Here is a 23,187-nt window from a genome sequence, read left to right as displayed (position 1 = left end):
AAATTTGGCAACATATATTCAAATACTATTTTAGTCTAGAAAGGAGTACAGAAAATAAATGTAATATGAATATATATATATATATATTTATCAAGAATATTAGTGATAAGCACTAATAACAAAGACAAGCAAGGAAGGGGAATGGAGCATGGAGGTTTTCATTTCAGGTGGGACGGAAAAGAAGGGCATTTCTCTGCTCTGGAGCAGCTACATTTGAGCAGAGATGTAAATAGCAAGTCATGTGCGACTCTGAGGGAGGGAAGCTCCAGGGAGAGAAAGGGGTAAGAGTTCTGGGGAGGAAAGCGCTTGGCTTGAGGGAGGCCAGGAAGTGAGGGAGGAGTTGAAGGAAATGTCACAGAGTGCCAGCGACCAGGCTGTGTGGGGAATCATGGTCAAAGATGAGAACATTCCACTTCTTTCTATGTATCATCAAAAGCCATTAGACCACTTTCTTTTTAAAGGAAAGCCACAATGTGACATGATTGGGCTATGAAGGTCTTAAAAATATGTTCATTCTTTGACCTAGCAATTCTACTTTTAAGCATTTGCTTTAAGAAAATATTGAGAAAATACATCTATAGAATTTTATCTGCATATAACAAAGTGTGGATACTGGACACTTCTTTCTTGTGTTTCCAGCATTCCTTTTTTTATTTGGGAACAGCATCGCTTCTTGGCCTTTTGGCTAAGATCAAGTGTATTTGGGAACAGCCCCTGGGCTCCCCAAACCCCACTTTATCTTGCACCTTGTAGTGTGGGTGGGTTCTAAAAAGAGCACCCAGAAGGAGCTCTAGATCCACTAGGTACAGTGGTGAGCTGAGTCTGGTGGGTACTTCCCTTCTGTAGGACTATCAATCACCATGTCTTCTGACCCAAGCTGATTATATCCAAGGAAAAGCATCTGGTCCACACTAGCCAAACCAACTCTCTGTCCCAGAGACTGAAACCAAAAGCCAACCCACAGCCTGGTAATTGTTGGAACTGGGCCAGGTTCACCATGGCTCTCAGAGATTTAATCTTCTCTCACTGCTCACGTGGATGCCCTCTTCCCTGAAGCCTGGCAGATTAGCATTTCCTTCCATTCTCTGAATAATTCCAGCACCTGTCTATTGTGTCCTGGGTTGTGTTTGCATAGGCAAGGGTTGTTGTGGCTGCTCCCAAACTAAAGACCTTTACATGATATTGTCTGGAAGGATGCATATCAAAATGTTAATAGTGAGGGGAGTTTTGCGTGACTTTTGGCTTCTATACAAATGACCAATACTCAGCTGTCAAGTTAAGAATGCCTAAATTGATCTTGCTGCCTATTTAACATTCAAAGTGGACATTGAGCTCTCTGAGGTCTGCTTGTAGCCAAAATGTCTAGAACACCAATAGCCCAGACTTCAGAGACAAAGAGGTTATAGCAGGTACAATAAAAAGACATTGAATTTTGATGAAATGTGAGTCATGGAAATGTCTGACAGTGAGACTGAAACTTGGAACATTTCAGACCAGAAGGCAGAACAGACAGCGGAGGGTGGAGGTGGATGTGGGAAGGGGAGTCATGACAAATCATATTTCAAAATCCTGGTGTTACCATTTGAGCTATGACTGCTGTAATAAGCACTCACCGGATTTTGTGATTTAATTACCTTAAACACATTATTAAAACCAATTAACTTTCAGGATTTGTGTTGTTGAAGACACAGTGAGTTCACTGTACTTTGCCCAGGTTGGAACAACACTGTTCTCTACGTTGCCCAGATTTTGAAGATTTTGTATACCAATGAAACAGACAAACTTATAATATAAATGGGTTATAATAAAAGAAGTTTTAGCTTACAGAAATCAAGGAGCAAAAATGTATATTTCAGTCATTTCTAGCCAATGGCCTACTACAATTAACTTTCTATTTAGTTGTCATTCAGCAAAACTCTAAACTCCATTCATCATCTTCATTCCTGCTAAGTTTTCCGAGGTTTTTTCAAACCAATTCCACAAACAATTGCTGAGCACTCACCCTGTACCAGGCACGCACTAGGCAGGGGGAACGCAGAGCCATCCAAACCCTTGGTCTCTGCCTCAGAATGTTCGTAGTAGAGAAAGAGAAGCAAGGGAGACAGATGTTGATTTTATTTTATTATGCTCAGGCCCTGTGCCTACTGCTCTACATCTTCCCAGGTGTCATTATTATATCTTCACTTTACTGGTAAGGAAATTGGGCCCAGCAAGTTAAATAGCTCAGCAAAGTTAGTCGAACGTGATGGAATCAGGATTATACATCACGGTTATACACAAGTACAGGCGCGCGCGCACACACACACACACACACACACACACACACACACACACACACACAGTGATGTCCTGCTACTCCAGAGCTGTAGCTCTTAACCACTGCTACTTGACTCGTCATTGAGAGGATATCAGCTCTGTCTGAAGGGATAGGAAGTCAGGACTATTGTGGACGACTTCTCTTGTCCCTCACCCCCCTGCTACCCTCACCAATTCATATGTTGAAGCTCTAACCCTCACTGTTACAGTATTTGGAGATGAGGCCTTCAGGAGGTAATTAGATTTAGATAGGCCATGAAAGGGGACCCTCATGATGGGATTAGTGCCCTTGTAAGGAGAGACATTACAGAGCTTGCTTCCTCTCTCTATATGTGCACTCATGGAGTAAAGCCTGTATAAGGACAGGGTAAGAAGGTGGCCATCTAGGAAGCCAGGAAGAGAGCTTTCACCAGGAACTGACCAGACTGTCACACTGATCTTTGGCTTCCGTCCTCTAGAATGGTGACAAATAAATGTCTCCTGTTTAATCACCCAGTCTCTGTTCTAGCAGCCTGAGAAGACCAAGAAATGACTCATTTTTATGAACATTCTCTTCTGGGCATAGAGCCCTTATCTCCAGAGAACTGGTAGGTTCTCTAGGATGCAGAAAGTGTATGGGGCAGTACCCTTGCCCTTGAAATGTGTAGGGGAGCATGGAAGCAGCACTGGGCAGAGGAAGGGGCTACACTGGGATGTGATTGCGCGAAAGGCCTCAGTTGGTCCTCTGTGGAGACCTGAAGCAGGGACGGTCCTCCATTAAGGTGATGGAGGGGGACCTTTATATTCCTGCATAGGCCAGGTAGCTGCCTATGGGAAGGGCCATGGCCCGTAGGAAGGCAGTTCTATTAGACCAGGTATAAGTCCCAAGAGCGTGATAACTGAGTGCTATGTCTGTCGACCCTGCCAGAGGCTGGAGGAAGGAGGGCTCTTATTTTGGAAGGGGTCTGGTCAGGACCCCACATCCACTGCACCTCTTTCTTCCATCTCCCAGGTACCCTATTTTCTCATGTCTTAAGATCCAAAAATGATCTAAAATGGCCTCTGTGTGCGCTTTCATGAGTGATAGGAACACTCGAGTTTTAGAGTGAAAGGTAAAGCAACCCGAAGCACTATTTAAAGACGCACAGAAACTATTGCTGATTTCCATCCCAGGTTGTCACTACTGCTTCCCAACTTCAGCTTTCAGGAGGAAAAATAATACTGGATTCTCCGCATGTTTTCACATCAGCAGACTGCCATGACCATAGTTAGAACCATCTGGGGCTTCCAAAATCCTGGTAAGGCTAGTGCCTACAGACTCAAAGCGGGATTTTTAACACTATATTTAATAAATGGTGACTAAATGGTGCCAATGTTCATTCAGCTACACTACTGTACAGATTAGGTTGTCTTTTTGCTTTTTTAATACTGTGATGTATTTTCCTGGCATTCAGTATTCTTCTGCCAACTTTTCTATCATTGGAATTCATGTTGCTGAGATTTGGAGAGGAATTTCCCCCAGTCTATTTCTCCTCCTGCTGAACCAGAATCATTCAGAAAACCTCTATAGCACTTATAAATGCTTATTTGAGATGCTGAATTGGGATTTAAGTTCTAGATCATATGGTCAAGAGAAATGCATTTGCAAAAAATTCTAAATAATAATATAAAAATCAAAGACCAATACAATTTTTGATAACCCTATAGTAGTGCTAGAGTTTGAAGCGGAATGTTCAGGGAGGTCCTTCCGGAGAGAGATACCTGTGTGGGGTCATCATAGGGTCCCAGGAGGGTCACCTGTGACATTACCTGGCTGAGCAGTCAGTAAGTGGCCCAGAATTCACCTGCATTGCACATCAATGTAAACATCCTGCAGAGACTTTTAGTAAAGTCTTCTAGTGGGGGTAGAAAAAAAAATGTTCATCAGGGTTCCTGCTCACATTTGCTAAGCCTGATCATATAGTTTAGGGTCTGAAAATTGGAAAATTCCGGATTGTTTTTGTTTCCAGTTGGCCAGATTCACTATATTAAAATATACGGAGTTTGGAATGGAAATAAGCATCCTGACCTATTAATTTAAAATGAGCCTGACCTGTGGTGGCGCAGTGGATAAAGCGTCAACCTGGAAATGCTGAGGTCGCCGGTTCGAAACCCTGGGCTTGCCTGGTCAAGGCACATATGGGAGTTGATGCTTCCAGCTCCTTCTCTCTGTCTCTCTCTCTCTCTCCCTTTCTCTCTCCTCTCTAAAAATGAATAAATAAAATAAAAAAAAAAAGAATAAATAAAATGAGAAACAGATTGCCATGTAAAGTAGAAAGTCAGGCTGACTTATCCCAGCTTGCTTCCCCTTATAGAATAACATGCCATTATAATCTAACATTGTTCTGAAGAGTAAGCTGAAGATAATATAGCCTGATGCCTACCACTTCCTCAGTTTATACCTACCAAAGAGACTCAGTGTCTACATCAGCCAATCAGTGCTGGTGGTATCAGGTGCAAATACCAGGTCTTTCTCTTTGACTAATCTTTTTTAGTTTCCATTTGAAACATCCTTCTTTTTTCCCAAACATTTTGGAAAATAAATTAGAAGGCAATAGATACAGGTATTGCCTCTTTCTACTTTTTAATCTGTTGTTCTAAAACTATACTGAAAACCCAAACAACAAAAAGAGTACTAATTACACACAAGCATTCCCCAGTATAAAAGACTGTATATTGTTTTATTTAGTTTTATTTATTTATTTATTGCCAGGAAAATAATAAATGATGTGACCTTGGAGCATTAGCTATAAGAAGAAATTTATTTGTTTGACATCTCTTCATAATGCAAAATGAAATTGTGACTAAGGAGTCTAAAGTGTTTATTTGGACATCTCCTAAATCATAAAAGAAATAATGAGATAGTATCATTATGTAAAGCTTAACAATGAAAATAATCATGGCAATTAGTAGAAAGTTCTCTTACAACAGTGTAAGTAATGCCAATTTGCAGGTGTAGGAAGACTCATGTAATGATTTTAGACGATGTCTGATACATGATGCCTGTCATGTGACAGGTTCACATTCGATACCTATCACATGTCCTAATGACTAAATGGATAAATAAAAGAACATGTTGCTCAAGGACACAATGCAGTCCTGATGGACATTTTAGTCCTGGGTGGAAATACCTTAGCTCTCGCTGTCCCCCGGGGTTGAAGGCTTTGCTTAGATTTTATACTTTGCCTGTGTCAGAACCACGTCGGAGGCTCGAGCATCGGAAAAGCAGACATGATGAGCTGCCCTGGGTATGAGGCACGCTGACTGAAGTGCTGATCTGGCACACGCCTTCCGCCCAAGTGACGCCGGAAATATCACAGGAACAGAAGGCAAAGTGCTGCCTGCTGCCAAGTGTATTTCGTATTTTCTGCATGTTAAAAATGAAAACCCACGCAACCAAGAGCACTCTTTATTTATTTATTTTTATTTTTTTGGACAGGAAGTGATTAGGAAGGAAGGGGTTTGTGTCTGGGAACGCTTTTTTGTTTTTGTTTTTGAATTCTAAAAATGGCCAGACAATATGCAAATTTAGCATCATTTTTAGACCTGGAAGAAGAGGTACCTGCCATGACTCCTGAGTTTCAGGGCCCTTACTCTGGCTCATCACCAGGTACAATCCTCCCCATGAAATAAGGAGTCTGTAGGGCCAAGGTTGTTTCCACCAAGAGTTTTTGTTCCCTCCTTTCTAGACTACACAATGGATAACCAGAAAACTGGTGTTTTCTGCCTAGATACTGCCAAGCTCACTTCCAGGACCCATACGATATCTCTTCAGGATCCATAAGGAGGCCCTGGCTGGTGTCTCAGTGGATAGAGCACTGGCTCGTCATAGAACATCCTGGGCTGGATTCCTGGTCAGGGCACACAGAAGAAGTGACCATCTGCTTCTCTCCTCTTTCCCTCCTATAGCTATAGCTCCATTGGTTCCAGCATAGGCCAGGGTGCTGAGGATGGCTCTATTGGTCCTAGTGCACCAGCCTCAGATGCTAAAAATAGCTTAGTTGATTCAAGCATCATCCCCAGACAAGGTTGCCAGGTGGATCCTGGTTGGAGCGCATGTGGGAGTCTGTCGACTATCTTCCCTTCTCTCACTTAAAAAACAAAACAAAAGAAAACAAAACAAAAAGGATTCATAACAGATTTTATGCACTGGTGTGTATGCCTAGGTTGGAGGGGTTGGGCAAGAGTGGCTGTTTGCAGTGGTCTAAACTGAGAATGGATGTGCCAGCCGGGTGTCCATGTCTGACTGCAGAACCCCTTGTCCTGCAGGAGACCACATGTAGCATAGTATACCACCACAGTTGGAAAGGAGCTTGATTGTCTTTTGGTTGACTCCACTAACATTGCCATATTACCCAGAGGGACCTAACAGACTCTCAGAATTTAGGACACGGCCTACCAAGTCATTGTGAAGGCATTATTTTTTCATAGTAGGAGCATAAAACATTTTATTTAAGTTTGATAGCATGATTTATAAGTTTTAAATCTTTATACATCTGAGATTAGGGCCCCCATATACTTTTCTTTGAGACTTCAAAACATTAGTACCAGGACTTGAAATATAGACCTGAACAATTTATGAATTTGAAGATATTTTTACCCTTCTTTCTTATTTTTTTCTTTCAGGGAAGATGCTTGAGTCATAGGAGAATATACATTAGAAGATAGTGTTCCTTATCAGTTAGAGAGCAGAATGAAGAATTTGACAAGATATGTTTATAATTTTAAAAAAGAGCAAAATACCTTTCAAAGGCTGGCTTAAAACATTAGACTACCATTCAGTGATTGTTTTCATGACCAGCATGTTCTCAGGTGAACCTAAGAGGCCTCACCTCTAAACAGACTTGGTTGCAAATGCAGCCACACCTATCAAATTATGTCAGTTACATAGACCACAGGGCCCTAAACTTCCTCTATTCATAGTATTTCCATCATTTTTCTGGATCCCCTATACCAAAAGAAACATTCAACAGTTCCACTTACTAAGCAGCTAGGTCCAATAAATTAATAAGTATTTATACACTGATGCCTTAGTAGCCATTTGAAAATAAATTGAATGAAAAAAAATATCTGAAATAATTCTCAAATGACTATAATGAGTAATGGGATATTGGCCACCTGTTGGGAACTGCACAATTTCTCAAGCCGTAGGTCAGATTGGACACCACCCCCTCACCCTAACTTTCCCTTCCACTTTGATTTTTATGTAGTACAAGCTTTCATCACAGCATTTGCCAGCAACCCAGTTGGACAAAGATGGATGTTATCAAAAGGCATGTATTGTGATTTCACATTGAAACTGTGAACTACCTTGAACTAGTAGTTTGCATGGGGTCTAACAGTTGCTATGTGTTCCACTCAAAACTATAAACTATCCCACAGCACCCTGTGAGTTTGCTATGGTTCCCTGTGTGCCCTGGCGCCCTTTGGGAACCACAAACATACATATTTGCTGAGGAAAGAGCACAGAATACCTTGAGAATGATGGGTGATTATTCCCCCCATCCACTGGAGCAGCCATGCCAAAACTATTACTTGGTATTACCAATTTTGGTAAATACTGTGCTTTTCACACATATATATCCTCCTCTGAGCCTTTGTCAGCCTACACACTCATCCAGGCCCCCTCAAACATGCCGTAAGCTTTCCCTGAGTTACTATTGATTGTACTCTCTCAAATATCTACAGTTGTTTGCTTGTAACTTTCTTGAGAAACTTTCCATATTCTTTCCCTGCATTGGGATTCAGCAAACTTTGGTACTTTTATCACTTCTTGGGTCATAAATGCTTTGTGTCGCCAGTTGTGTCTAATTTTTTTCAGTTTCCTCAAAAGCATCTTGATATAGAGCATCATTAGCTCAAAAAAGCTCGTTGTTGAGTAAATGAATGAGTAGCTGACGAAATAATGAATCGCTCCAGGCCTTTCATCAAAAGGACAGGTATTGACACTAATCTGGACTGAAATGAGAAATGATCACTTTTATATTTATGTTCTAAGTGCTATTTACCCTGTTTTAGAAAAAATAAAAGAAGAGAAAAACCACTAAGAACAGTATTATCTCAGTGAAAATAAATCTGTGCCTTTCTCAAGACCTCACATCTACCAGGAATGTTTCCAAGTCAATGAGAGGAGGAGTCACTAGGAAAGTGTCTAGTGCAGGGATCGGGAACCTTCTTGGCTATGAACACCACATATTTTAAAATGTAATTCTGTGAGAGCCATACAATATGTTTAACACTAAATACAAGTAAACGTGTGCATTTTATGTAAGACTAACACTTTTAAAGTACAATAAGTCTCTAAATTCTTTTTAATAACGTTGTTATGCTGTTGCTAACCAATGATGAATAAAGTACTTTTTACCATTAATGCGACTTCTGGTGCTGCATGGCTTTTCTGATGGCTTTGTAGTCTGGTTGATACGTGGTGAGGTTAAGCTTCATACAGGCGTTGAGACTTCCATCCGTTAAACATGATCATAGGTTGGTCTTAACGTTCTTTAGATGTGAGAAAGACTGCTCACATGCATACGTAGAGCCAAACATTGTCAGTACAGCAATACTCACACCTGCAGTGTGTGGTATATTACAGGAAGCGCATTCCAAGTTTTGACAATCAGCTGGTCCGCGGGTTGAAGTTTTTTCATTTCTCCCCAGTTATGTTTGCTTGCCAACTCTGCTTGCTGTCATGCAAGTCTTTCCAAATCTTCATTCAGTGACTTAAACTTATTCACCCACATGTCTGAGGCCTTCAGGTCAGCAGCTTGTAGCTCAAAATATCTGAAAGAGACAACGGGATGTAACTCAGGTCAGCGCTGTCCACTGCACACTCATGTGGATGGGTGATGAACTTAAAAAGATGAGTGTGCTCACGAAATTCTCCAAAGCGCACTTTGAATGACTGCAGGAGATTAGATGTGAAGCCCGCTAGCTGCTTGAGATCAAAATGTTGAGCAGGGTCACTTGCTGTGCATGCATCTTTAAACTCTCCCAGTTTTTCAAAGTGTAGTAAATGACCTGTTTCAATGTCAACGATGAAGAGTTCAAGCTTGTTTTCAAATGCAAACACTGCTTGTTGAAGGGACAAGACTGTATTTCCAATGCCTTGCATTTTCACATTGAGCTGGTTCAGATGTTCAGTCATGTCCATGAGATAGTAGAACTTCAGGAGCCACTCAGTGTTAGCTAACTCAGGATGCTCAACGTTTTTCATTTCAAGAAAAGTCCGGATTTCACTCAGACAAGCCGTGAAATGGCTGAACACCTTCCCTCTCGACAACCAATGCACATTGCTGTGCAGAAGCAGACCAGGATAATTATTCCCAACTTCATCCAGCATTGTTTTAAACTGGTGATTATTTAGAGCTCAGATAACAATAAAGTTGACCACCCGAGTGACCAGTGACATCACCTCACCAAGCTGCTTGCCACACATCTGAGCACAAAGCGCCTCCTGATGTAGGATGCAGTGAAAACTTAGGATGAGTCTCTTCATGTTCACGAAGAAGCACTACGAATCCTGTTTTTCCCCACCATGCATGGAGCAACATCAGTACACACCAAAATAAGATTATCCATCGGTAGATTTTTTTCTTTAGCCAACTCAGTGAAAGACTTGAATAAACCCTCCCCTCTTGTTGTCTCTTTCATAGGCAAAATAGCAAGACTTTCCTCATGTAGTGTGTCAATGAGAGCATAACTTGCAATCACGCTGAACTGGGATAATGGCTGACATCTGTTGACCCATCCAAAGCAAGAGAAAAGAATGGTGCTGCATTTATGTCCTTCACTTGTGTTGCCTCAATTTGATTTGCCATCATGATGGTACAATGGTGAAGAGTTCTTGTCTCAGAGACATGTCTTTTATTCATTTGATTATATTGTCTTTAAAAACATCATCAAAAAGTTAATTGGCAACATCAAACATAAATGTTTTGGCATACTCCCCATCTGTGAATGGTTTTCCATTTCTCACAATTGCTAAAGCATCAATAAAGCTAGCTGAATTCCAGTCACCTTGTTGGGTCCAACCACAGACTTGCTGCTGACTAGCTTGCACTCTGCACAGTAGCTCTTGACATGCTTTCTTCCTGCTGTCCCCTGCTGGATATTTTGATGCAAGTGTAGTATGGCATGTGTCGAAGTGCTGCTTTATATTTGACCATTTCATCGATGCAATTTTATCATTGCTTATTAGACACACTGCCGAACCTGCTCTCTCCACAAAGGCAAATTCCTCTGTCCATTCCTGCTGAAAAGTATAATATTCCTCATCCTTTTTTCTTTTAGCCATCTTCTTCATCAAAAGGGTTTCTGCAATTAGCTAGCTGACTACTTGATTAAAAGGAGGGAAGTTTACCTACTGACCTCATAATAACCTGTGTACATTATGCATTATCCAATAAAAATGTGGTGTTGTCCTGGAGGACAGCTGTGATTGATCCAGCCACCCACAACCATGAACATGAGTGGTAGGAAATGAACAGATTGTAATACATGAGAATGTTTTATATTTTTAACATTATTTTTTTTATTAAAGATTTGTCTGCAAGCCAGATACAGCCATCAAAAAAGCCACATCTGTCTCGTGAGCCATAGGTTCCCAACTCCTGATCTAGTTACTGTTCCAGTGGAGGACAAAAGGTTTCTTAGCTATTTTGAAAACAATAAGGTGTTAATGAGTAGACCTTTATAGATTAGGAAGCTAAACTACCAAGAGACTAAAATTGTTGGCCCTAATCACACAGTTATTTTCAAATCCAAGAATGAAAATCAGGTTTTCCATCTCTTAATGCAATTCATAGACCACTGTGAATAACGTAATACAAATATTGCTTTTAAATTTCTATTAACACAGTCCAGCAGAGCATAATGCCTAACGCAGCCAAAATTCAGTGTTTTGTGTCTATGTTTGTAATAATACAGTCAATTATCCAGTGAGAAACCTTTCAAATCAAAACATTTAATTATTACCCCCAAACAAGAAATGTATCAGTCTCAAAGGTGAATCTCTGCTGGTACTTTGTGTTAGTCTGAAGGATGGATTGCTGGGAGTTCCAGTTGAGGAGCAGGAATGAATTAATATTCAAGCAATTAAATTTAACATTTCACCTTTTAGTTCTTTCTGAATTAGAGATTTATTGTTTGGATTGCTTTGGTATGGATTTCTGAAATATTAAACAAATTAATATGAAAAGATATTTTAAAATATATTTCAAAATCAAATACAAATGACTTGGATATTTTTCCTGAAAGTACCGATTTATTATTTATTTCTCCCAGTACGGGGGTTGGTAGGTTCTGGTCTTCATCTGCTTGACTGGTACTGGTTGACCTCTCATTGGCCTATTCTAACTGAAGGCTGGGTGAAAAGGAAATTGTGAAGATATGTTCTACAGAAATTTACCTCCAGGAACAGAGAAAGGTATCAAATGAGAAGAGAATTCTCATGATCTTCTATTCTTTGAAAAGACATCATTATACAAAATTTAAAATCATGGAATAATAAAGCTTAATGTTTATTCAAGGCCTCCAAGTTCTTCTTCATCAGTTTTCAAGTAAATGAAAAAACTTAAATTCAGAGGTTTAAAATGATTTGCTCTTATAAACTATATAACATTTTACCTCTGCTCTTATGTCTTACTGGTGACATACAGAAAATGAAAAGAAGCAGAGGTTTATGAAAATCATGTCAATTAACATATTTGTATGTGTGCTCATGTAAGGGTGTGTAAGTCTTCTGTTTGTTTTTGAAAAGCATTAATTTTTTTAGGAGCCATTTCTGGGTCATATAAAACCTGAGACACTTGGGGCTCTCTGTCTCCTGGGGTGAATTTATTGACTTTCCAACAGGTCAGAATCTATGATACTTTCCATCGTGTCTCTCCCTCTTTTAATATCCTTCCCTGTATATAAATAAAGAGAAGAAGTCATCTTCCATCCCTCATGTATAAGGTATAACTTGCCCCTTAAATACTAGAAAATTTCTATTGGCTATCAATACATCACCTTTGATTCTTGATATGAAAATAACATTATGCAAGCTAATTGTCCATTTGTGAATATCAAAAATAACTCATTTTTTCTAACATTATAGGTTCTGCTTCATTTTCTATTCATTCATTAATTTTTCTTTCTCTTCTTCCTTTTCCTTTATCTATTGTACAAAACTGTGCAAGTGGAATAACATCTCAGACCCTACAGGATTCTTTAAAAAATTCATATAAACATGCACTGTTTTAGGTTTGCTTTTTGATGAGTTTTGACAATTGTATGCAAATATATATATATGTATAAATATAAATATATACATATATATATATTTAATTTCCATTACTTCAAAATATTTTTTCATTATCTCAAAAATATTTCTTTAGGCATCTTTACAATAAATCTTCCTTCCCAAGTTGCAGGCCATCACAGATCAGTTTCCTGTTACTATAGATTAATTTTGGTGTTTTGTACATGGAACCACCTAGAATATACTCTTTGTGTCTGGCTTCTTTTACTTAGCATAATGTTTTAGAGACTCATCTGTACCGTTGTTTATTTCAGTGGTTTTTTTTTCATTACTGACTAGTAGTTCATTGTACATATGCACCAACCTTTTTTAATACATTTATCTGTGGTTGAATATGTGGGTTGTTCCTCTTAGGACTATGAACAAGTTTCTATAAACTTTTTGTAAAATTATTTTGTGGAAATAACCTTTTGAATTATATGGTAACATTATAAAAGGCTGCTGCACTCTTTTCCAATGGTTTTTAACTGGTTATACTCCAGTTAGCAATGAATCAGAGTTCCAGTTGCTCCACATCCTTACCAACATTTGGAGAGGTCAGATTTTTTAGTTTAAGCTTTTCTCATCAGTATGCCATTGTGGTATTAATTTGAAATTCCTTGCTAATTATGAGGAGAATATTTTCTATTGCTTATCATAAATCTTCTCTTGTGATTTGTCTGTTCAAGTGTTTTGCTATTTTTTAAAAAGATTTTATTTATTCATTTGGGAGAGAAGAGAGGGAGAGAGAGAGGAAGAAGGAGGGGAAAAGCAGGAAGCATCAACTCCCACATGTGCCTTGACCAGGCAAGCCTGTGGTTTCAAACCAGCAACCTCAGCATTGCAGGTTGACACTTTATCCAGTGCACCACCACAGGTCAGGAAATTTTGCCATTTTAAATCAACTTGTTTGCATTTTTATGATTGAATTGTAAGAGTTCTTTAAATATTCTGGATAAAATGCTTTGTCAGGTAGAGCTGCTAAAAATGTTTTTCCTCATTCTGTGGCTTCTATTTTCACTATCTAAATAGTGTCACTCAAAACGCAGAAGCTTTTAATTTTGATTAAGCCAAACATCAGATTTTTTCTTTTATGTTGAGTATCTATAGTGTTTTCTATAAAAACTCTGTGTAACTCAAGGTCATAAGGTTCATTTTATATTTTTTTCTTGAAATTTTATAGTTTAGCTGTTATGATTTGGTTGTGATTCATCTTGAGTTAATTGTCATGTATGATGGAGTGGTAATAGTTGATGTTCATGCATGACAGTCAAAAAACCAGTTATTCTGTGGATAATTTATTAAAAAGTCAATTTTTTCCCATTAATTTACATTGAAAACTTTGTGGGTTTATTTAATTAATTCATTTTTTCATTAACTGAGAAGCAGGGAGGCACAGACAGACACTCGCATGTGCTCTGACCAGGATCCATTCAGCAAGCCCCCTACTGGTGATGCTCTGCCCATCTGGGGCCGCTACTCCATTGCTTAGCCACTGAGCCATTTTAGCACCTGAGGTAAGGCAATGGAGCCATCCTCAGTACCCAGGGCCAACTTGCTTGAACCATTCAAGCAATGGCTAGGGGAGGAGAAGAGAAAGAGAATGAAAAGGGGGGGAGGGGTAGAGAAACAGATAGTCGCTTCCTCTGTGTGTCCTGACCCAGAATCAAACTCTGCACTTCCCCACACTGGGCCAATGCTCTACCTCTGAGCCAATGGCCAGGGCCTGAAAACTTTGTTGAAAAACAGATCTCTCTCTAGTGTTTTCCTTGATCTGTATGGCTATTTTTATGCAATTACTATCTTGTATTAGTTATTGTAATTACATTAGAATCATGTAGTAAAAACCTTCCCATTTGTTATGGCTATTCTAGGTACTTTGAATTTGAAAACTTTTTAGAATTAGCTTGCCAATTTCTACCTAGAAAAAGGCATTTTGAAATTTTTATTGCCCTGGCTGGTTGGCTTAGCAGTAGAGTGTCAGCCTGGTGTGTGGAAATCCCAGGTTCAATTCCTGGTCAGGGCACACAGGAAAAGCAACCATCTGCTTCTCCACCCCTCCCTCTTCTCTCTCTCCCTCCCTCTCCCCCACCCTCTCCTGTAGCCATGCTCAAATGGTTCAAGCAAAGTTGGCTCTGGGTACTGAGGATGGTTCCATGGCCTCAATCAGGCGCTAAAATAGCTTGGTTACTAAACAACAGATCAGCAGCCCCAGATGTGAAGAGCATCGCCCCAGTAGAGGACTTGCTGAATGGATCCCACTGGGGGCACATGCGGTAATCTGTATCTCTGCTTCCTTGCCTCTCACTTAATAAAAATAAAGAAAAAAAAATAAACTTTTATTAAAATTACTTTGAATCCTTTAAAATTACTTTGAATCTTTACAGTAATTTTGAGAGAACTAAAACTTAGAAATATTGACTCTTCCAATCCATAAACATGGTATATTTTTATTTATTCAGATTTTTTTTTTACTTTTTAAAATTTGTTTTGCAGATGTCACTTTAAAAATCTTGAAATATTTTATTAAATATATTTATAAATTTTTCATGGTTTTGCTGTTATCATAGTAATAATTTTATTTTACCTTGAAATTGTTTGTTGTTATAATTAATCAATTTATTTTTATAATTTTTTTTTTTATTTACAGAGACAGAGAGAGAGTCAGAGAGAGGGATAGATAGGGACAGACAGACAGGAACAGAGAGAGATGAGAAGCGTCAATCATTAGTTTCTCGTTGTGACACCTTAGTTGTTCATTGATTGCTTTCTCACATGTGCCTCGACTGTGGGGCTACAGCAGGTCGAGTAGCCCCTTGCTCAAGCCAGCGACCTTGAGTCCAAGCTGGTGAGCTCTGCTCAAACCAGATGAGGCCACGCTCAAACTGGCAACCTTGGAGTCTCCAAACTGGGTCCTCCACATCCAGTCCTATGCTCTATCCACTGCACCACCGCCTGGTCAGGCTATTTTTATAATTTGACTATATATTTTGACCTTGCTAAGTTCACTTATTCATTTTATTATTATTTTATTTATTTATTTATTTATTTTTGTATTTTTCTGAAGCTGGAAACGGGGAGAGACAGTCAGACAGACTCCCACATGCGCCCGACCGGGATCCACCCGGCACGCCCACCAGGGGGCGACGCTCTGCCCACCAGGGGACGATGCTCTGCCCCTCTGGGGTGTCGCTCTGTTGCGACCAGAGCCACTCTAGTGCCTGGGGCAGAGGCCAAGGAGCCATCCCCAGCGCCCGGGCCATCTTTGCTCCAATGGAGCCTTGGCTGCGGGAGGGGAAGAGAGAGACAGAGAGGAAGGAGAGGGGGAGGGGTGGAGAAGCAGATGGGCGCTTCTCCTGTGTGCCCTGGCCGGGAATCGAACCTGGGACTTCTGCACGCCAGGCCAACGCTCTACCACTGAGCCAACTGGCCAGGGCCTACTTATTCATTTTAATAGTAGTTTTAGTTTACATTTCTTAGACTTTATCTTTGTGCTTAAAAATGTTGTCTAAGAGTAAAAATAGTTTTATACTTTTCTTTCTCATCTGTGTATCTCAATTATTTTTCTTGCTTTATTGTATTGACTAGGATCTTCAATACAATGTTTTATATGTGACATTAATTAGTAGACATCCTTTTATTATTAGAGGAAAAATATTTGGTCTTTCTCATTATATGTAACTTGAACTGTGGGGTTGTTTTTTATATACTGTTAAAAGAAAATTGGGCTGATAAAGTTTCTTTAATTCCTTGTTTGCATGAATTATCAATAGGTGTTGAAGTTTATTAATTTTTCTGTGTCTCTGTAGATGATTATATGTTTTTAAATCATTTTTAGACTGTTAATTTAGAGAATTACAATAATTAATTTTTCAAATATTAAGCTAACTTTTTATTAGGATAAATCTATCTGATCATAATTTGCTATTATTTTACAAATGCTTATTTTGACCTACTAATATCTTATTAAGGAATTTTGTGTCTATATTTATGAGAAATATTTACCTGTAGTTTTCTCTCCTTGTAATATATATTTTTCTGGTCTTTGTATCCGGATAACGCTGGCTTCATACAATATTTTGAAAAATATTTTTTTATTTCACATTTTGTGATTTTGTGTAAAACTGCTTTTAGATATTACTTTATATTTGGTAAAATTCATAAATGAAGTCATCTAGACTTGCAGTATTCTTTGCCAAGATATTATACATCATAATTTTTCTTTTCAAAATAGATGAAATAATTTCAATAATTTTATTATTTATAAAAATTATAAATGTGTATTATAATATTAACTATATAATTATGATATAATTATAAATATAAGTATATTTATTAATTACCCTGACTTGATTTATGACCAAGTGTACAGTTTATCTCTGTACCCACTCCAAAGGCATTTTAAAAGAATTATATTTTGTAATTCTTGAGTGTCAGTTCTATAAATTTCAATGAAGATAAGTTGGCTGATGATGCCATTTAAGTTTTGTATATCATTACTGATTTTTTGACTACTGTTCCATCAATTACCAAAAGAAGAAAATTAAAATCTTCAACTATATTTGTGGTAAACTTCTTGAGAGAGCCTTTGAGTGTTACTATACTTGAACATTTTTGTCCAGACTTAATATATTTTATAAATGTGGTTCAGCTAGCTACTTTGTTATAAGAATCAAAATTCTTATGTAGCTAACTTTTAGTATTTTGTAAGGAAGATAGCCAACATCACTTGTGTTTAGAAGAGACTAGAAAAAGGCATTGACTGCTCTGGTCTGGAATCATGCTGAAAAAGGCAGAGCAGAGATTCATTACCTTGTGCCTTGTGGCTTGAGGCAGAATTGGGTCAGGTACTGCTGGGATGTAAGGGATAACATTTTGTTGATGGTCCTAAGGTCTAGGAAGAAACTAAAATCTTTATCTGTTTGATTTTTATACTGTCAGTACACAAGTAGTACAGTGCTAGTATAAGGTATATGTCTTGCATTATAAAGCTTTCAATTCTATGTTTGAGCCCTTTCTTTGTTTTGGCTTAAAAAGATATTGGGAAAGTTTAGGTAACAGGAGGATCTATGTAAACTTTAATAGGTTCTGATCAAATTATTTCTCTCATGCCAGTGAAATTTTAGCCCATAGTGTGAAATATGTTATCAAGATCTGAATCTGAAGAATGCATCAAATATAACAGAGAAGAATACAGTGTTTCTAGAGCAGATACAACTTAATTTTGACTACAGAACTTCTTTGGAACCACAAGAAATAGTTTCTCTGTTGTACATTTATTATTAAAGTTTCATTTGCAAAATAAGTCCCCATTAAAGTTGTGGGAATGGAATCATGGAGAAGAAAGAAATGTTTTCAGTTAAGTGTCCAAAGGCTAGAAGATTAGGAAAATATGTGAATTATTTGAAATATCTACCACCTGCTGTATATTTGTTCTGAGAAGAAGAAAGAGGTTGACCAAAAGTGCTAATGTTTAAAGTAGAAAGAATATTGTTTATATGTATCAGGAATTGATAAAGGTAGTCATCTATATTTATAATTTACTCACCTTGAGTGTTTTAGGATAAGGCAGAATATTGGGTGCCTTGTCTCTCCTCAGAGCACCTTCATTGATCTAAATTATGGGATATTTCTGTGTCTTGGGTTTTTTGGGTTTTGTTTGTAAGGTGGAACAATTTTTCTCTCAGTGATTCTTCTGTTTATACTATCTACAAATGACCTTGTCTAAATGAGGTCAGTTAGAAAGTGGGTCCACACAGCTGTCTGATCCAGAGGCCCATACATTTATTTGGGATTCTGTCTAATTTTATTCTAAAGCTCTTAAAATGCTCTACTAGGTGCTACAATCCAGGTAAAGGCCTTATTTCTCATTTTAATTTCTGTTTTTGAATTAGGTCTCCAATTTCAGGTTTAATTCTATTTTTTAATTTAAAAATGTTTAATGTTTTTAATTTTTATTGAGTTTATTGGGTAACATTGGTTCATAAAATGAGATGAAAGGACTGTTATTACCTTGGTATCTTCTTTAACTTCTAAATGTTAGAGGGAATTGACTAGTCTATTACAAAAATCTTCTATAGTTTTATTTTTTTTATTTGCACAGAAAATGGTGAAAAATTAATTTTTATTGAAAATATTTTAAGTGTATATTTATATTTTGGAGATTTTGCCTTACTTTTTTGACTCTCAAGTCTTTTGTAGAAAGAAGAATCCTGTAGGTATCTTTCTTGGTGAGTCTAATCAGTTTTCCCATTCAGCCTTTAATACCCAAAGTTCCAATCAACATGTATAGGAGTTGATATAGGCCAGATAACCTTGAACTATCTATTTTGGGGTACTAGAGAGTTGTTGGAGAAAGGCAAGGGTTCTGGAGAAGGGGGAGAATAAAGATGAGAGGCAGAAGGAGAGAGATCAAAAGGGTAAGGGGAAAGAGACAACTGGATATGGAGGGGCATCTGAAAGACAGGAAGAAAATATTCACCAGGAAAATGAGTCTACTTTGTTTTTGCTTTAGTTTGTCAACGGGCCATTTGCTTGGGCCAAAGACTCTTTTATTAAAACAAGGTTAGAGTCAGAAGTTTCTTTGCAGTTCTCTCCCTACCAATCAAAGGCTGCTGCCTTGTGAAATTCCCTTTCTTTCCTAAGGTGCTTCTCAAATGAACAAACGTGTTCAAATCCAGTATTCCCCAGAGTGTTCACTGAAAACCTGCACCATCCTTGGTGAAGTTATACCATTTAGATATGTATTAAGCATTAGATATGTATTATAATGAGCATACATACAAGAGGTACAGGAGAGGATATAGACTTAGGCCATGTGTGCCTCCTGTCCCAGGCCACCAACTTGGTGCTTGGCTGCCTCTGAGTGTTGACCCTATAATCTACACTCCTAACTCTAATACTAATAGATGGAAAACCAGAGAGAATACTCTCTTTGAATCTAAGCCAACTTTTCAGCAACCCCTCCCCCAGAAAAAAATCAAGAAAGGAGACAACCTCATCCAATTTTATTGGTGACTGACAGCAAAAGTTTGTCCAAGTAGCTACAGATTCCTCGAGAACCACAATCTCAGAAGTTTGCGAGGCCAACTGGAAAAACAGGCTTGTAGGGTCTGTGCTTGAGTTTTCCCCAGTGACTCTTCTTATGATGAACAACACAAGACAGGACAGTAACACAAAAGAGCAAAAGCAGGATGAAAAGCAACTCTTCATTCCCCCAAGGATGCCAAACAGATGAGCATAAATAACAAAACCCTGCTACCAAACTTAAGACTAAATACCCAAAGATCGCAACAGAAGGGATGCTGGGTTCATACCCAGTACTGACTTCTGTAACATGACCTTCACAAGCTGCCAGAGCAAGTAGCCGACAAGGAGAGTCAGTGAGCACCACACCTATCAGAGACTGGGCTGTGCAGCAACAAGGCAGAGCACACTGTTTCGGTAAAACATTTAGGAAACTGAAAATAAGCAAAGACCATCCATGCTAGAACCAATAGAAAATATTTATTTACAGCTTACTACAGAAAGGACGTCAGCCACTGCCACTTGCATCTAGAGAAGACTCCCAAGGCAGAACAAAGAAGGGGAAAGCTTTAAAGCAGAAAACGTGGAAGGCTCAGGTATGCCCTGGGGAAAGTTCTTGCCTGGGGAGCCAGAGGTGTGCTTGCTAGAAATGGGTTCCTTCTGAGATTGCTTTGCGGCATCTATTTGCCTTTCTCTGATGGGGTCTGAGTTGGAAGTGGGGACACAAAATAGGGAAGCTGGTGGTTTTTGATCAAATACCGATTGTCTGGGTCTATTGCTACAGAGGTTGTGCATCAGAGTTCTATTGTCTTATATGGCCTGGCCATTGTTCATTTGTATATTCAGTCTCTTACATTTATGTATAGAAGTCGGAAGTATCATTTTCTTTTTCTTTTTCTTTTTATTAATTTTAATTTATTGTGTTAACATGGATTCAAGTGTCTACTGAATATCACTCCCTCACCCCCGTCCCCATGCCCCCCTTATACCCCCTTTGCCCTCCTCCCCTAACTCCCCCCCCTTTTCTCTGAGACTTGCTTATTCTTCTTCTCATGCCATGAAGGAATATTGTTACTGTAATGAGTAAACAGATAACCACAATGACAAACTTTTTTGCTTGACATAGATAACAAAGTATGTAAAATATTTCAGTAAACATTTACTCATTAAAAAAAAATTATACAATAAAAGAAACCCAAACAAATATGCAGCCAGAAAATACTGTTCTTAGAGAAGTTTCTAAAGGAAAATATGTTTTTACCTCCCTAAAGAATCATAGGACATCTCCTCAATGTCACTGCCATTTCCCCTGGAAGAGGCTGTTTTAAAATGAATAAGTGGTTTTTATCAGGTGTGAACTAAACATCTTTACTGAGAAGAGGGTGACCTACTTTTAACTTTGCACCCCCAACAATTATTGTACTGTGTGACTCAGAAGCAAGGAAGCCTAGAACGCTCAACCTGGAAGAAACCTTTGGAAGAGTTACTGCTTCCCTGCAGCCAGTTGCATGGAGTTTTTAAACTGTATGAGATCTTAGCACCCTCAGCCCACTGGCTGACAATGTGTAGCCTTATGGATGCAGGGTGCCGGAAGCAAGCAGCTTGCCTGTGTAGGACTGAGCACTGGGAAGCGTTCTGCGCTGCTTCAGTTATTACTGTTAGCAGCCTCTGCTCTCCTTCCTCCCCCTCCTGCTATGATCTTTCACACCCTCCTCTAACACCTCCATTTTCTTTTAAATATTTAGAGGGTAATGCAAATCAAGACTTTTTACCCTTGAGCTTGACATAGAAAATGATAGTTCACCTTACCTTGTTCAAAGCCTACAATGACTGACTAGTTTTAGATTCTGGTTTCATGCCTTTGATTTAATCAGAATCCTCATTTTGATGCAGGTGTTCCACGGTTTGGGGACCCGAGAGTCCATGACCTGCTGTGGGTTTTTGGCTTCTCACAGGAAAGAATTACGAAGCAGGACAGCATAGAGTTTAAAAGGAAAGTGAGTTTATTAGTGAAGCAGTGAGACAGAGAATAGGCTATTCCCTTTAGTGGAATTTGCTTCCTTTATTGAGGTTTATTTAATCAGGGGAGGAGAGGTAAGGTGTCAATAAGGGGGAGGAATATTCAGGGTATTCCTGGGAGAAGGATGGAGATTTTTTAGCTCAGTTCCAACAGCCATTACATATTATTTTATGGGCTTTCCATTTCTGATCATGGGCTGAGAGATGTGTGGGTTAGCATGCCAATGTACACTGCTCACAAAAATCAGGGGATCAGAAAATGTGCAGATACTGCAGTACTTTCAGTCTTTTTTGTATAGTGGATTTTCACCAGTGAAATAAAAGTTAGTTTTGCATCTCATTTGTATAATCAAACAACTTTCTTTGATTTGTCATTTGCTTTTCTGATGTTCTTGTTTAATAAAAAAAAAAAAAAATCAAATCCTTCTTTTTTTTATCTCTTCATATTCATTTTGAAATACCCCCTAATTTGTGTAAGCAGTATATCACAATGAGAATAAAATGAGTCTAAGGGTTAGTCACCATGTTGAATCAAGCTGTTCTCTGCCCTTTTAAGCCATAAATTTGGTGTGTATGTGTGTGAGGGATCTTACTTCCTTGTTGACAATTCCTGTAGTTTTTATCAATTGCCACCATTTTGCTCTATACCATTTCTAAATTTAACCTTTTTTTAAAAAGTGATAAATTTTCTGATGTGAAAGTTCATTTTAAGCACTAAATAAGTACAAACATTGTACTCGTGATTGAATCAGTTCGGTTTTATATTTGATATGTGTGTAAAGACTTTTTTCTTTTTTTTTTTTTTACCAGACATATGAGAGATTGAAACCCAAGGAGAGAAATGTGGTGTTCCTATCATTTTCATATATGAATATGTACATTCAAAAATGACCTAACTCTTTACGGTAGAAACACAGTCTCCTCCTCACCAAAGAGAGAGAGGCATACCAAAGTAGATAAAATGTAGCTTCCAATGATCTTGTTGCAACATTAGAAAATTAGAAATTATTATTAAAATTTTATTACTGTAAAAAATTCATTCTTCAGTGGTCATCAAGGAAGATTAGCACAATTGAAAAAGTTAAAACTTCTATTTAATTTCTGCATAACATAGCATGATGTCTGGTATTGACTTTAAAATACTATAGCAAAGAAAATGGGGTAAAGAGATGAAAAAATATTGATAATTATTGAATTGAATAATAAAGTGTTTAATTACTATATGACTTCTTCTATTTTGTGTATGCTTAAAATTCTTTGAAATAAATTTAAAAAACATTTTTCCTATTGGAAAGGGAGAGTGTGGAAAACAACAGGGTCACTGGTCCATCAGCTACAACATTGGACAAGATTAGCAAAGACTTCCTGACCTGGCAAAAAATGGTAACTAACTCTATCCTTTGACCAGGGAGTCATGTGCCTGGCTTTTCTTATGCTCACTTTGTTAAAGATGGTGCTGCCCAGGTAGAAGCCCGTTGCCCAGGTGATATTAATGTGTGCTGGGGGCAGGCTGTGGGCAAGCAGGATCC

This window comes from Saccopteryx leptura, chromosome 11 (assembly GCF_036850995.1).
Source record: "Saccopteryx leptura isolate mSacLep1 chromosome 11, mSacLep1_pri_phased_curated, whole genome shotgun sequence".
NCBI classification, from domain to species: Eukaryota; Metazoa; Chordata; class Mammalia; order Chiroptera; family Emballonuridae; genus Saccopteryx; species Saccopteryx leptura.
Note: the sequence above shows the minus strand (reverse complement) of the source record.